Source organism: Lissotriton vulgaris, chromosome 2_1 (assembly GCF_964263255.1).
Source record: "Lissotriton vulgaris chromosome 2_1, aLisVul1.2, whole genome shotgun sequence".
Taxonomy (NCBI): domain Eukaryota; kingdom Metazoa; phylum Chordata; class Amphibia; order Caudata; family Salamandridae; genus Lissotriton; species Lissotriton vulgaris.
The window spans coordinates 245,994,165-246,008,594 of NC_141687.1; positions in this window are offsets into that span (position 1 = coordinate 245,994,165).

Below are 14,430 nucleotides of genomic sequence, written 5' to 3' on the forward strand. Positions count from 1 at the left end.
GGTGCTAGGCAGTGGCTTTTGCAGGCGCCAGAAGGATGAAGACACAGAGTAGCCCTGCAGATTACATTAGCACAGATCAGGCTTCAGTGCCAGGCAGCGGCTGCTTGCATACCCAAGAAGGATGAAGACACAGAGCAGCCCTGCAGATTAAATGAGCACAGATCAGGCTTCAGTGCCATGCAGTGGCTGCTTGCAGACCCAAGAAGGATAAAGACACAGAGCAGCCCTGCAGATTAAATGAGCACAGATCTGGCTTCAGTGCCAGGCAGCGGCTGCTCTCAGACCCAAGAAGTATTACGGGCAGCAGTACCACTACCACCAATGCTACTGCTACCAGTACCACCACCACCAGTACTCCCGCTACCAGTACCACCACCACCAGTACCACCACTACCAGTACTACCACCAGCAGTACTACCACTACCAGTACCACCACCTCCAGTACTACCACTACCAGTACCACTACCTCCAGTACTACCACTACCAGTACCACCACCACCAGTACTACCACTACCTGTACCACCACCATCACCAGTACTACCAGTACTACCACCATCAATACTACCAGTACTACCACCACCAGTACTACAACTACTACAGCCACCAGTACTACCACTACTACAGCCACTAGTACTACCACTACCACCACCAACAGTATTACCACCACCGCCAGTACTACCAATACCAGTACTACTACCACCACCAGTACCACTACCACCAGTACTACCACTACCAGTATTACGGCCAGCAGTACCACCACCACCACCAATGCTACTGCATGCAGACCCAAGAAGGATGAAATCACAGAGCAGCCCTGCATATTACATCAGCACAGATCAGGCTTCAGTGCCAGGCAGCGGCTGCTTGCAGACCCAAGAAGGATAAAGACACAGAGCAGCCCTGCAGATTACATAAGCACAGGCTGCTTGCAGACCCAAGAAGGATAAAGACACAGAGCAGCCCTGCAGATTAAATGAGCACAGATCAGGCTTCAGTGCCAGGCAGTGGCTGCTTGCATACCCAAGAAGGATAAAGACACAGAGCAGCCCTGCAGATTAGATCAGCACAGATCAGGCTTCAGTGCCAGGCAGCGGCTGCTTGCAGACCCAAGAAGGATAAAGACACAGAGCAGCCCTGCAGATTAAATGAGCACAGATCAGGCTTCAGTGCCATGCAGCGGCTGCTTGCAGACCCAAGAAGGATAAAGAGACAGAGCAGCCCTGCAGATTAAATGAGCACAGGCTGCTTGCATACCCAAGAAGGATGAAGTCACAGAGCAGCCCTGCAGATTAAATGAGCACAGATAAGGCTTCAGTGCCAGGCAGCGGCTGCTTGCATACCCAAGAAGGATAAAGACACAGAGCAGCCCTGCAGATTAGATCAGCACAGATCAGGCTTCAGTGCCAGGCAGCGGCTGCTTGCAGACCCAAGAAGGATAAAGACACAGAGCAGCCCTGCAGATTAAATGAGCACAGGCTGCTTGCATACCCAAGAAGGATAAAGACACAGAGCAGCCCTGCAGATTAGATCAGCACAGATCAGGCTTCAGTGCCAGGCAGCGGCTGTTTGCAGACTTAAGAAGGATGAAGACACAGAGCAGCCCTGCAGATTACATGAGCACAGGCTGCTTGCAGACCCAAGAAGGATAAAGACACAGAGCAGCCCTGCAGATTAAATGAGCACAGATCAGGCTTCAGTGCCATGCAGCGGCTGCTTGCAGACCCAAGAAGGATAAAGACACAGAGCAGCCCTGCAGATTAAATGAGCACAGATCTGGCTTCAGTGACAGGCAGCGGCTGCTCGCAGACCCAAGAAGTATTACGGGCAGCAGTACCACTACCACCAATGCTACTGCTACCAGTACCACCACCACCAGTACTCCCGCTACCAGTAACACCACCACCAGTACCACCACTACCAGTACTACCACCAGCATTACTACCACCAACAGTACTACCACTACCAGTACCACCACCTCCAGTACTACCACTACCAGTACCACCACCTCCAGTACTACCACTACCAGTACCACCACCACCAGTACTACCACTACCAGTACCACCACCATCACCAGTACTACCAGTACTACCACCATCAATACTACCAGTACTACCACCACCAGTACTACAACTACTACAGCCACCAGTACTACCACTAATACAGCCACTAGTACTACCACTACCACCACCAACAGTATTACCACCACCGCCAGTACTACCAATACCAGTACTACCATAATCAGTACCACTACCACCACCAGTACCACTACCACCAGTACTACCACTATTACGGCCAGCAGTGCCACCACCACCAATGCTACTGCATGCAGACCCAAGAAGGATGAAGTCACAGAGCAGCCCTGCATATTACATCAGCACAGATCAGGCTTCAGTGCCAGGCAGCGGCTGCTTGCAGACCCAAGAAGGATAAAGACACAGAGCAGCCCTGCAGATTACATAAGCACAGGCTGCTTGCAGACCCAAGAAGGATAAAGACACAGAGCAGCCCTGCAGATTAAATGAGCACAGATCAGGCTTCAGTGCCAGGCAGCGGCTGCTTGCATACCCAAGAAGGATAAAGACACAGAGCAGCCCTGCAGATTAGATCAGCACAGATCAGGCTTCAGTGCCAGGCAGCGGCTGCTTGCAGACCCAAGAAGGATAAAGACACAGAGCAGCCCTGCAGATTAAATGAGCACAGGCTGCTTGCATACCCAAGAAGGATAAAGACACAGAGCAGCCCTGCAGATTAGATCAGCACAGATCAGGCTTCAGTGCCAGGCAGCGGCTGTTTGCAGACCCAAGAAGGATGAAGACACAGAGCAGCCCTGCAGATTAAATGAGCACAGATCAGGCTTCAGTGCCAGGTAGCGGCTGCTTGCAGACCGAAGAAGGATAAAGACACAGAGCAGCCCTGCAGATTACATGAGCACAGGCTGCTTGCAGACCCAAGAAGGATAAAGACACAGAGCAGCCCTGCAGATTAAATGAGCACAGATCAGGCTTCAGTGCCAGGCAGCGGCTGCTTGCATACCCAAGAAGGATGAAGACACAGAGCAGCCCTGCAGATTAAATGAGCACAGATCAGGCTTCAGTGCCATGCAGCGGCTGCTTGCAGACCCAAGAAGGATAAAGACACAGAGCAGCCCTGCAGATTAAATGAGCACAGATCTGGCTTCAGTGCCAGGCAGCGGCTGCTCTCAGACCCAAGAAGTATTACGGGCAGCAGTACCACTACCACCAATGCTACTGCTACCAGTACCACCACCACCAGTACTCCCGCTACCAGTACCACCACCACCAGTACCACCACTACCAGTACTACCACCAGCAGTACTACCACCAACAGTACTACCACTACCAGTACCACCACCTCCAGTACTACCACTACCACTACCACCAGTACTACCACTTCCAGTACCACCACCATCACCAGTACTACCAGTACTACCACCATCAGTACTACCACCACCAGTACTACAACTACTACAGCCACCAGTACTACCACTACTACAGCCACTAGTACTACCACTACCACCACCAACAGTACTACCACCACCGCCAGTACTACCAATACCAGTACTACCATAATCAGTACCACTACCACCACCTGTACCACTACCCCCAGTACTACCACTACCAGTATTACGGCCAGCAGTACCACCACCACCAATGCTACTGCATGCAGACCCAAGAAGGATGAAGTCACAGAGCAGCCCTGCATATTACATCAGCACAGATCAGGCTTCAGTGCCAGTCAGCGGCTGCATGCAGACCCAAGAAGGATGAAGACACAGAGCAGCCCTGCATATTACATCAGCACAGATCAGGCTTCAGTGCCAGGCAGCGCCTGCTCTCAGACCCAAGAAGGATGAAGACACAGAGCAGCCCTGCATATTACATCAGCACATATCAGGCTTCAGTGCCAGGCAGCGGCTGCTTGCAGACCCAAGAAGGATAAAGACACAGAGCAGCCCTGCAGATTACATGAGCACAGACTGCTTGCAGACCCAAGAAGGATAAAGACACAGAGCAGCCCTGCAGAATAAATGAGCACAGATCAGGCTTCAGTGCCATGCAGTGGCGCTTGCAGACCCAATAAGGATAACGACACAGAGCAGCCCTGCAGATTAAATGAGCACAGGCTGCTTGCATACCCAAGAAGGATAAAGCACAGAGCAGCCCTGCAGATTAAATGAGCACAGATCAGGCTTCAGTGCCAGGCAGCGACTGCTTGCATACCCAAGAAGGATGAAGACACAGAGCAGCCCTGCAGATTAAATGAGCACAGATCAGGCTTCAGTGCCATGCAGCGGCTGCTTGCAGACCCAAGAAGGATAAAGACACAGAGCAGCCCTGCAGATTAAATGAGCACAGATCTGGCTTCAGTGCCAGGCAGCGGCTGCTCTCAGACCCAAGAAGTATTACGGGCAGCAGTACCACTACCACCAATGCTACTGCTACCAGTACCACCACCACCAGTACTCCCGCTACCAGTACCACCACCACCAGTACCACCACTACCAGTACTACCACCAGCAGTACTACCACCAACAGTACTACCACTTCCAGTACCACCACCTCCAGTACTACCACTACCACTACCACCAGTACTACCACTTCCAGTACCACCACCATCACCAGTACTACCAGTACTACCACCATCAGTACTACCACCACCAGTACTACAACTACTACAGCCACCAGTACTACCACTACTACAGCCACTAGTACTACCACTACCACCACCAACAGTACTACCACCACCGCCAGTACTACCAATACCAGTACTACCATAATCAGTACCACTACCACCACCAGTACCACTACCCCCAGTACTACCACTACCAGTATTACGGCCAGCAGTACCACCACCACCAATGCTACTGCATGCAGACCCAAGAAGGATGAAGTCACAGAACAGCCCTGCATATTACATCAGCACAGATCAGGCTTCAGTGCCAGTCAGCGGCTGCATGCAGACCCAAGAAGGATGAAGACACAGAGCAGCCCTGCATATTACATCAGCACAGATCAGGCTTCAGTGCCAGGCAGCGCCTGCTCTCAGACCCAAGAAGGATGAAGACACAGAGCAGCCCTGCATATTACATCAGCACATATCAGGCTTCAGTGCCAGGCAGCGGCTGCTTGCAGACCCAAGAAGGATAAAGACACAGAGCAGCCCTGCAGATTACATGAGCACAGACTGCTTGCAGACCCAAGAAGGATAAAGACACAGAGCAGCCCTGCAGAATAAATGAGCACAGATCAGGCTTCAGTGCCATGCAGTGGCGCTTGCAGACCCAATAAGGATAACGACACAGAGCAGCCCTGCAGATTAAATGAGCACAGGCTGCTTGCATACCCAAGAAGGATAAAGCACAGAGCAGCCCTGCAGATTAAATGAGCACAGATCAGGCTTCAGTGCCAGGCAGCGACTGCTTGCATACCCAAGAAGGATGAAGACACAGAGCAGCCCTGCAGATTAAATGAGCACAGATCAGGCTTCAGTGCCATGCAGCGGCTGCTTGCAGACCCAAGAAGGATAAAGACACAGAGCAGCCCTGCAGATTAAATGAGCACAGATCTGGCTTCAGTGCCAGGCAGCGGCTGCTCTCAGACCCAAGAAGTATTACGGGCAGCAGTACCACTACCACCAATGCTACTGCTACCAGTACCACCACCACCAGTACTCCCGCTACCAGTACCACCACCACCAGTACCACCACTACCAGTACTACCACCAGCAGTACTACCACCAACAGTACTACCACTACCAGTACCACCACCTCCAGTACTACCACTACCACTACCACCAGTACTACCACTTCCAGTACCACCACCATCACCAGTACTACCAGTACTACCACCATCAGTACTACCACCACCAGTACTACAACTACTACAGCCACCAGTACTACCACTACTACAGCCACTAGTACTACCACTACCACCACCAACAGTACTACCACCACCGCCAGTACTACCAATACCAGTACTACCATAATCAGTACCACTACCACCACCAGTACCACTACCCCCAGTACTACCACTACCAGTATTACGGCCAGCAGTACCACCACCACCAATGCTACTGCATGCAGACCCAAGAAGGATGAAGTCACAGAACAGCCCTGCATATTACATCAGCACAGATCAGGCTTCAGTGCCAGTCAGCGGCTGCATGCAGACCCAAGAAGGATGAAGACACAGAGCAGCCCTGCATATTACATCAGCACAGATCAGGCTTCAGTGCCAGGCAGCGCCTGCTCTCAGACCCAAGAAGGATGAAGACACAGAGCAGCCCTGCATATTACATCAGCACATATCAGGCTTCAGTGCCAGGCAGCGGCTGCTTGCAGACCCAAGAAGGATAAAGACACAGAGCAGCCCTGCAGATTACATGAGCACAGACTGCTTGCAGACCCAAGAAGGATAAAGACACAGAGCAGCCCTGCAGAATAAATGAGCACAGATCAGGCTTCAGTGCCATGCAGTGGCGCTTGCAGACCCAATAAGGATAAAGACACAGAGCAGCCCTGCAGATTAAATGAGCACAGGCTGCTTGCATACCCAAGAAGGATAAAGCACAGAGCAGCCCTGCAGATTAAATGAGCACAGATCAGGCTTCAGTGCCAGGCAGCGACTGCTTGCATACCCAAGAAGGATGAAGACACAGAGCAGCCCTGCAGATTAAATGAGCACAGATCAGGCTTCAGTGCCATGCAGCGGCTGCTTGCAGACCCAAGAAGGATAAAGACACAGAGCAGCCCTGCAGATTAAATGAGCACAGATCTGGCTTCAGTGCCAGGCAGCGGCTGCTCTCAGACCCAAGAAGTATTACGGGCAGCAGTACCACTACCACCAATGCTACTGCTACCAGTACCACCACCACCAGTACTCCCGCTACCAGTACCACCACCACCAGTACCACCACTACCAGTACTACCACCAGCAGTACTACCACCAGCAGTACTACCACCAACAGTACTACCACTACCAGTACCACCACCTCCAGTACTACCACTACCACCAGTACTACCACTTCCAGTACCACCACCATCACCAGTACTACCAGTACTACCACCATCAGTACTACCAGTACTACCACCACCAGTACTACAACTACTACAGCCACCAGTACTACCACTACTACAGCCACTAGTACTACCACTACCACCACCAACAGTACTACCACCACCGCCAGTACTACCAATACCAGTACTACCATAATCAGTACCACTACCACCACCAGTACCACTACCCCCAGTACTACCACTACCAGTATTACGACCAGCAGTACCAACACCACCAATGCTACTGCATGCAGACCCAAGAAGGATGAAGTCACAGAGCAGCCCTGCATATTACATCAGCACAGATCAGGCTTCAGTGCCAGTCAGCGGCTGCATGCAGACCCAAGAAGGATGAAGACACAGAGCAGCCCTGCATATTACATCAGCACAGATCAGGCTTCAGTGCCAGGCAGCCGCTGCTCTCAGACCCAAGAAGGATGAAGACACAGAGCAGCCCTGCATATTACATCAGCACAGATCAGGCTTCAGTGCCAGGCAGCGGCTGCTTGCATACCCAAGAAGGATGAAGACACAGAGCAGCCCACTCGAATTTATAAAAATAGGTAATATTTTTATCTTTTAAATGACACCAAAACGAAAATAATCCACTGTAGGGAACTAGAGATATGAATTTTTAAAGATTAGTCACTTTCTAGTGCTTAGAAACCAACAGTGCCCCTTTAAGTCATTTTTTTTTTCTCTGGCAGGGACACACCTTGATAAATTGTTCTGAAGAATTCTCACCACTGTAGTGGGCCGCCTTCTTCAGCAAGCGGGGTCCAGTTAGAACACCTTCCTGGCGTTCTGCTTGCAGGTACCAAAGTATCCAACACACAATCCAAGGTTCTGGAATCTCCAAGAGGGTCCTTGAAAGTGTGAAACTTCAATTCCGCAATCCAGTTTAACAAAACCCTTACAAATCCACACTGGTACTCCAGGCTTTGAATTCTTTGTGGGGCTGTTCAGGTGAGCTCTGTTAACCTGTAGCTTGCAGGGAGTTTCCACTCTTGAGTCTTTTGGCAGCAAGGTAATCCACAGGGCTGTAGTTTCAGAGGGTGCAGTCTTCATAGGTCATGCCTTAGAGTTCCTTGCACACAGCAAAACCTTCAGCAGGGCACTTCTTGCTTCATTCAGTTTCAAGCAGCAGATCTGGAGGGCTCTGCCCCTCTCAGATACGTATTCAAAATTCTCTTGGTGAAGCACCAGGTCACTGCTGACCAATGAGAGCAGGGCAACTCCTCCTAGTTATGACCACTTCCGGTGGAGTGTGGCATTTAGTTTGTCCCAGAGTTCATCATCCTTCCAAACCCATAATGGCTGATTTTCCAGCAAGGAGGTAAGAGCTGGCTAAACACACCCCCTGGGATATCTCATTTCCATGGATCCTCCCAGTAACATCTGCAAATTCCTTTCTTAAGCCTAGTCCTGACTCTGGGTCACTACTGTCAAAGTGGACTAAAACCCAGGCCTCCCCTCTTGCCTTTGAAGAGCGTAGTTTACGACGCCACCTCCTGGCCTGGAATTCCTATAGAACAGATCAGTGCCTTCCCAGCAGCCTGGCTAATCCACGTAACTCTGACCAATCAGGGCAGACCACTGAAAGGCTGAATTTGGACTTACAAACAAGAAAGTCTCTTCACTTATTGTATGTACACTTTAGGAGAAATTCAACAATATAATATCGTTGGATTTAATACGACCATTCTGGGAAGTCTTTGAATGGTCCGGCTAGTCCTCTCCTATCAATATTTATTAATCAACCACTTACTACCATGTTAACCTATGGGCCATGGGGTTTGCAATGGGGAAAATGACTTGCGCCACTTTTGTAGCACCAGGGCTTATAAAACCATATTTTATAAGTATTTCCCTAATTTCTACCGGACCACCACCCCCTGTGCAACTAGGGGAGACTTCAGGGGTTCTGAATCTGCAGAAATATTGCAGATCACCCTTACCCAATTCTTCCAGCATCAAAGTCGAATTTGAGCACCTCTTTAAGACAATGTGGGGAGTGAAATGTAAAATTTCACTTTACCCAGGCTTCTAAAAACTCATTTTATAAGGGCGCTGCTTATAGATAACTGACCCCCCAACCCCTGGAATACCTAGTGGTGACCCTGGGGGTCCCTAATATGCAAAAACATGGTAGGTTTTTAATGTTTAAGGGCCCCTACCCCCAAAGTCGAGTTTGGGCACAATTTAAGGTTTAAAAACTGTCCTGGCCACCAGTGCAGCTTTTAAACTGACCTCAGGCTTCAGCGCTGCACACATGCTGGTGCAGAGAATCTGCTGGCCTCTAAACTGCCATGCCCCAGGATACTGGAGACGTCTAGGTAGTTTCAATCCCCTGATTGTTAACGCATCCACAATTAACTATTGTAGCAATCGCTGTATGGTACTCTTTACTTTTAAACATATTCATCTAAAACACAGCATGCCACCATTGGTAAAATTACAATCTAACCCACATAATTCCACTACACACCACATGCACACACTCCATAACACATGGCGAAAACACATTGGCATTTACAATGCCATTAGCTCAAACTCAAATAAATCCGAGCCCGATTGCATTTCTAATGCTTGTTTATTTTGCAGCACACATAGAAAGAGGAAAAAGCCTCTTGTGATTGTGTAAGTGCCGGAAGGTTTCCCTTCCTGCACAAAATAATCATCCCTGCAATGCAGGCACCCTTGCACGAAGGTGCAAACGTGCCTGCGTTGGTGCAAGGCAGCCCATTGTGTGCTGGTGCAGGGGAAAAGGACAGGAATGCGCCATATCTAATAGGTACGTCCCTTTTCTTTTGCCGTAGGGCAGCACAGCAGGAAGGCCTGATGTGCTGCTCTACAGCAAAACCTCATAAATGAGGCCCTGATTGCTTGAGGGTGCATCATTTCAATGGAAGATTTATTTGTATGAGTAGCTGCTGTGCATGAGGGTCAGAGATTATGGTCTGATCCTGAATAATTCAGCTAAGAGGAGGACGAAGTACTCAGGTATGTAGATATGCACCTATTTGTTGATCAAAGATCAGATTTGCAGATGTCTCAGTGGGTGCTCAGGTTGTGGCAACAGGTAAATCTTCTGTTTGATGTGTATTGGTTTGCTGTGATCTTGTATTAAGTACAAGGCTATTGTTTTGCTCAAGTTTGCTTATCCAAGTACGTAAGTAACAATTTACAAATCAGTATGCAGGTTTTACCCAGTTAAGGAAGGAGGTGTTAGGAATTTGAGGGAGCATATGACTGACAGCATGCGGTGAATTCGCACAACCCGTAAAAGAAGGATAGAGAAAGTATTGGTGAGTAGACAGGACAGACTAAATGTCCATACACACTTGGGTACAACAGGAGGTTTGCTTGTAAAGGCAGTGGAAGTTACTGAAAACCGGGCAATGCAATCAAAATCCTTGAACTAGACCCAATCCATCTATGCAACCACGTCAAGGTTAGAGGACCCATTCCCAAGGAATCTCGGCAGCAGGACTATTTGAGTCTGTGGCAATCACTGAGTAGCTGTCTCCCAACTTATTGTATTGTTCTATTTCATGTTCCCTCATCTTTCTTATGTTTCCCCTTTTTGGTTCAAAATGTTAGTTGGGCTTTAGGGTTAGCTTGTTTGCTTGCTTCTTTGTACTGTCTACACATCACCTCTCTTCTTAAAGTCCTGGCTGTCCTCTGCGCCCTGGGCTTCCTCACCTTTTTCCCGGATGGTGTGAGGACCCACACCAGCACAATCTGGTTCGTATTTTATTAAGCACTGGTAAAAGCTGTTTATAGTGAATGGTTACCATTCTTTCTGTAACCATGTGTTTATTTTTAACATTGAATATATATCTGTCATGTCTGCTGAACCCATTGGTGTTCCAAGAAGCATACAAGTGGCACCTCTCTTTCTATCCCTTTTCCCGTCATTCTCTCTGATTAATGTGCATTTGTTAGTTGTTTCAGATTTGCACCTTGTAGATTTTTGTTGCAAACTTAAGTATACATTGCACTCAAGAAGATGGACCTTTAAGGCCAGATGCATCAAGGCAAAAAACGGTCGCAAACGGGCAAATTCACAGAATCTGCCCCTTTGCGACCAGTATTTTTTCATTTGAGATGCATCATTCCAAATGCAAAAATTGCAATGTAAGTAATTGAAAAATTGAGATTACTTAAATTGCGATTGCATTTAAGGAATCGCAAATTGTGATTCCCTAAATGCAATGCATGAAGCAAATTAAAATAGCGATTTTGCTATTAGGGGTCGCAAATTACAGTGAAATGAAACTGTACGGTAATTTGCTAATACTTTGAAAAATGCACCAAAGTGCATTTTCCAGGGGTACATGTTACACACACACATGACCTTGGAGCATGTGTGCGTGCAACATGTGGTCACATGGCAATTTCTGTGGTGCAACAGGGGTCCTTTTGGCACCCTTGCACCCTTGAAATTGCATGCACAATTTGCGAGTACCTCTAGGCCCATAGGAATGAATGTGACTCGCAATTTGCAAGTCGCAATTAAGGAATGTTTAGGAATCGCAACATTTTCTGTGGTTAGTACATGCATAGGCAATTGCGATTCTTTAATTGCGATTCTTTAAAAATCGCAATTAAAGAATCGCAGTTGCCTATTTTGATGCATGTGCATCTTAGTTCCAGATTGAGGCATAGCGCAATAAATCGAATACGTTTAAATAAAGTCCCACAGAAATAACGGAAAGTGGAAAGACGCCAATTCCTTCTTAGCGCATTACCTGGAGGCGCTAGCTTTTTCAGAGTCAACACTCCGACCACCTGGGGAACCTCGCCGCCTGTGTGTTGGGCAGGACTTTGGATGCTGCAGTGAGCGGAGCAGCATCAGTGCAGGACTCGGGTTAGTGGCTACAGCGGGGCTGCGAGCGTTGCAGGGACTCCATTTCCCAGGAGTCCCTGCGTGACCGTGTGAGAGCTTCTGGTCCGCTCTCCCTGTTGGCCCGCCCACCGCCCACTGGAGGGCTTTTTAAACCCCTGTTCTCACCACAGCTTTGGGACGCCAATTCCTTCTTAGCGCATTACCTGGAGGCGCTAGCTTTTTCCGAGTCAACACTTCGACCACCTGGGGAACCTCGCCGCACCACCTCCGCGGGTGCCGCTTCGCCGCCTGTGTGTGGGGCAGGACTTTGGACGCTGCAGTGAGCGGAGCAGCATCAGTGCAGGACTCGGGTTAGTGGCTACAGCGGGGCTGCGAGCGTTGCAGGGACTCCATTTCCCAGGAGTCCCTGCGTGACCGTGTGAGAGCTTCCGGTCCGCTCTCCCTGTTGGCCCGCCCACCACCCACTGGAGGGCTTTTTAAACCCCTGTTCTCACCACAGCTTTGGGACGCCAATTCCTTCTTAGCGCATTACCTGGAGGCGCTAGCTTTTTCAGAGTCAACACTTCGACCACCTGGGGAACCTCGCCGCACCCGCTCCGCGGGTGCCGCTTCGCCGCCTGTGTGTGGGGCAGGACTTTGGACGCTGCAGTGAGCGGAGCAGCATCAGTGCAGGACTCGGGTTAGTGGCTACAGCGGGGCTGCGAGCGTTGCAGGGACTCCATTTCCCAGGAGTCCCTGCGTGACCGTGTGAGAGCTTCCGGTCCGCTCTCCCTGTTGGCCCGCCCACCGCCCTCTACGTTTACTATAACTAAGATCAGTCCTCCCGCAGCGCGGGACGCAGCTCGGGCGAAGACCGGGCTAAGAGCGGGCCGTTTGAGGCCGTTCGAGGTCTGAGAGGTCTGGGCTGGGCCACTCACCTTGGCTTGCTGTTGTTGTTGATTTATTCCATTTCTACCACTTCGTTCATTCCTATACCTACAATGTGTACACGGGGTAGTCGCAGCAAAACTACTCAGGGAGTTAAAAAGTCCAATGGAACCCTAGATGATTTCCTCACAAAGACCAATTTGGCCATTGATGTGGAAATCAGTAAAATGCAACATAGGGTATCCCTAGAACTAGAAGCTGTCCGAAAGCTTTCCCTGAACCTAGCTTCCTCCAAAAAATCATCTTTAGGGAACTTTGCCTTAGCTTTAACCCCAGAGCGTACATCAGGCCCCCGCTCATTGTTAACGCTGGCAGATATCCATCATGTTCCAACTATATCCTTACCTGAGCCCCCTCTGAATCCAACACCACCACCTCTAAAGCCCACTGAGGAGTGAGTCTGTATCTTATGCCCCCGTGGCAGGTTTAGGCTTCTCCACTAAATCCGTTTTGTCTAAACCAGCAGTAAATGCTAAAAAAGCTGCCACTCACAAAAAGAAATGTCTTGCTAGATCCATCTATGCTCGCAAAAAGGCCAAAATTGCGAGATCCCAGTTCTTTAATAGTAGACGACCACTGGCCACACATGGGGTGGATGAAGAAGCCTCTAAAACTAACATTTGCACCCTGGGTAAGGAAAACGACCCTGGTCCATGCAGTGTTGTGTTAGACCTTACTATGGGGACCTCTCCAGATAAGATCGAGGAAAGGCCAACTGAGGGTAGGTTGAGTGAGATAGGGAAGGATAGGGGTAGGGATGAAGAATTCCTTAAAATTGTTTGGGACACATTAAAACAGCTACTTACTCCCCTGGAACTTAGACTTTCCCGTATAGAAAACAACCTACAAGAAATGGATAAGACTATAGTCACGTTGGCTAGCCTTAGTCTTAAACAAATGGAAGCTAAGCTTTCTCAGGGTGAGGATTGTACCCCTCAGACTCAGGTGTTAGAACCTCCGGCCTTGCCCCCCCCAAGACCCAAACCTATACCCAAACCCCGTACTAAAGTCTGTAACCCCACTGCTACTATTCCAAGACCTACAGCCCCAAGCGCCCGTCCCCCTCAGAGTATAGCACCTTCCAAACCAAGGCCTCAAGCTGTTTCACACCAGTCTAACCAGCCAACAACCACGAATACACTCCCTCAGCAATCCAGTCGACCAAATTTTCGAGGGGGGTATATCGACTTGCCACCAGAAGCGGGGCCTTATGTCATAGTATTAGCTGGCGTGCCCGCCCTTGGCCCACAAACCCAAGAGAACCATTGGTCTTTAAAAAATAAGGTCGTTTACTGGCTTAATGTAAATAGACAGCTCCCTAATCATCAAAGAAGTCGGGTACTAATGGTACGTAGAGTACCTTGGGTTGGCCCTACACGCAAGTCCATTGCTGGTGATTGTATAGTAGTGTCTTTCGCAGATCCCCACACAGCTCAGCACCTCTGTTCATGGGCCTCATGTGAAGACGACCCCTCTATTGTTGTCAGACCTCTCACTTTTTTCTACCCTCCTCGACAGCAGTTTGAGATGGAGGGGTCCTGGTCAACAGTCCAAAACTTTAGACAGAAAGGACAAA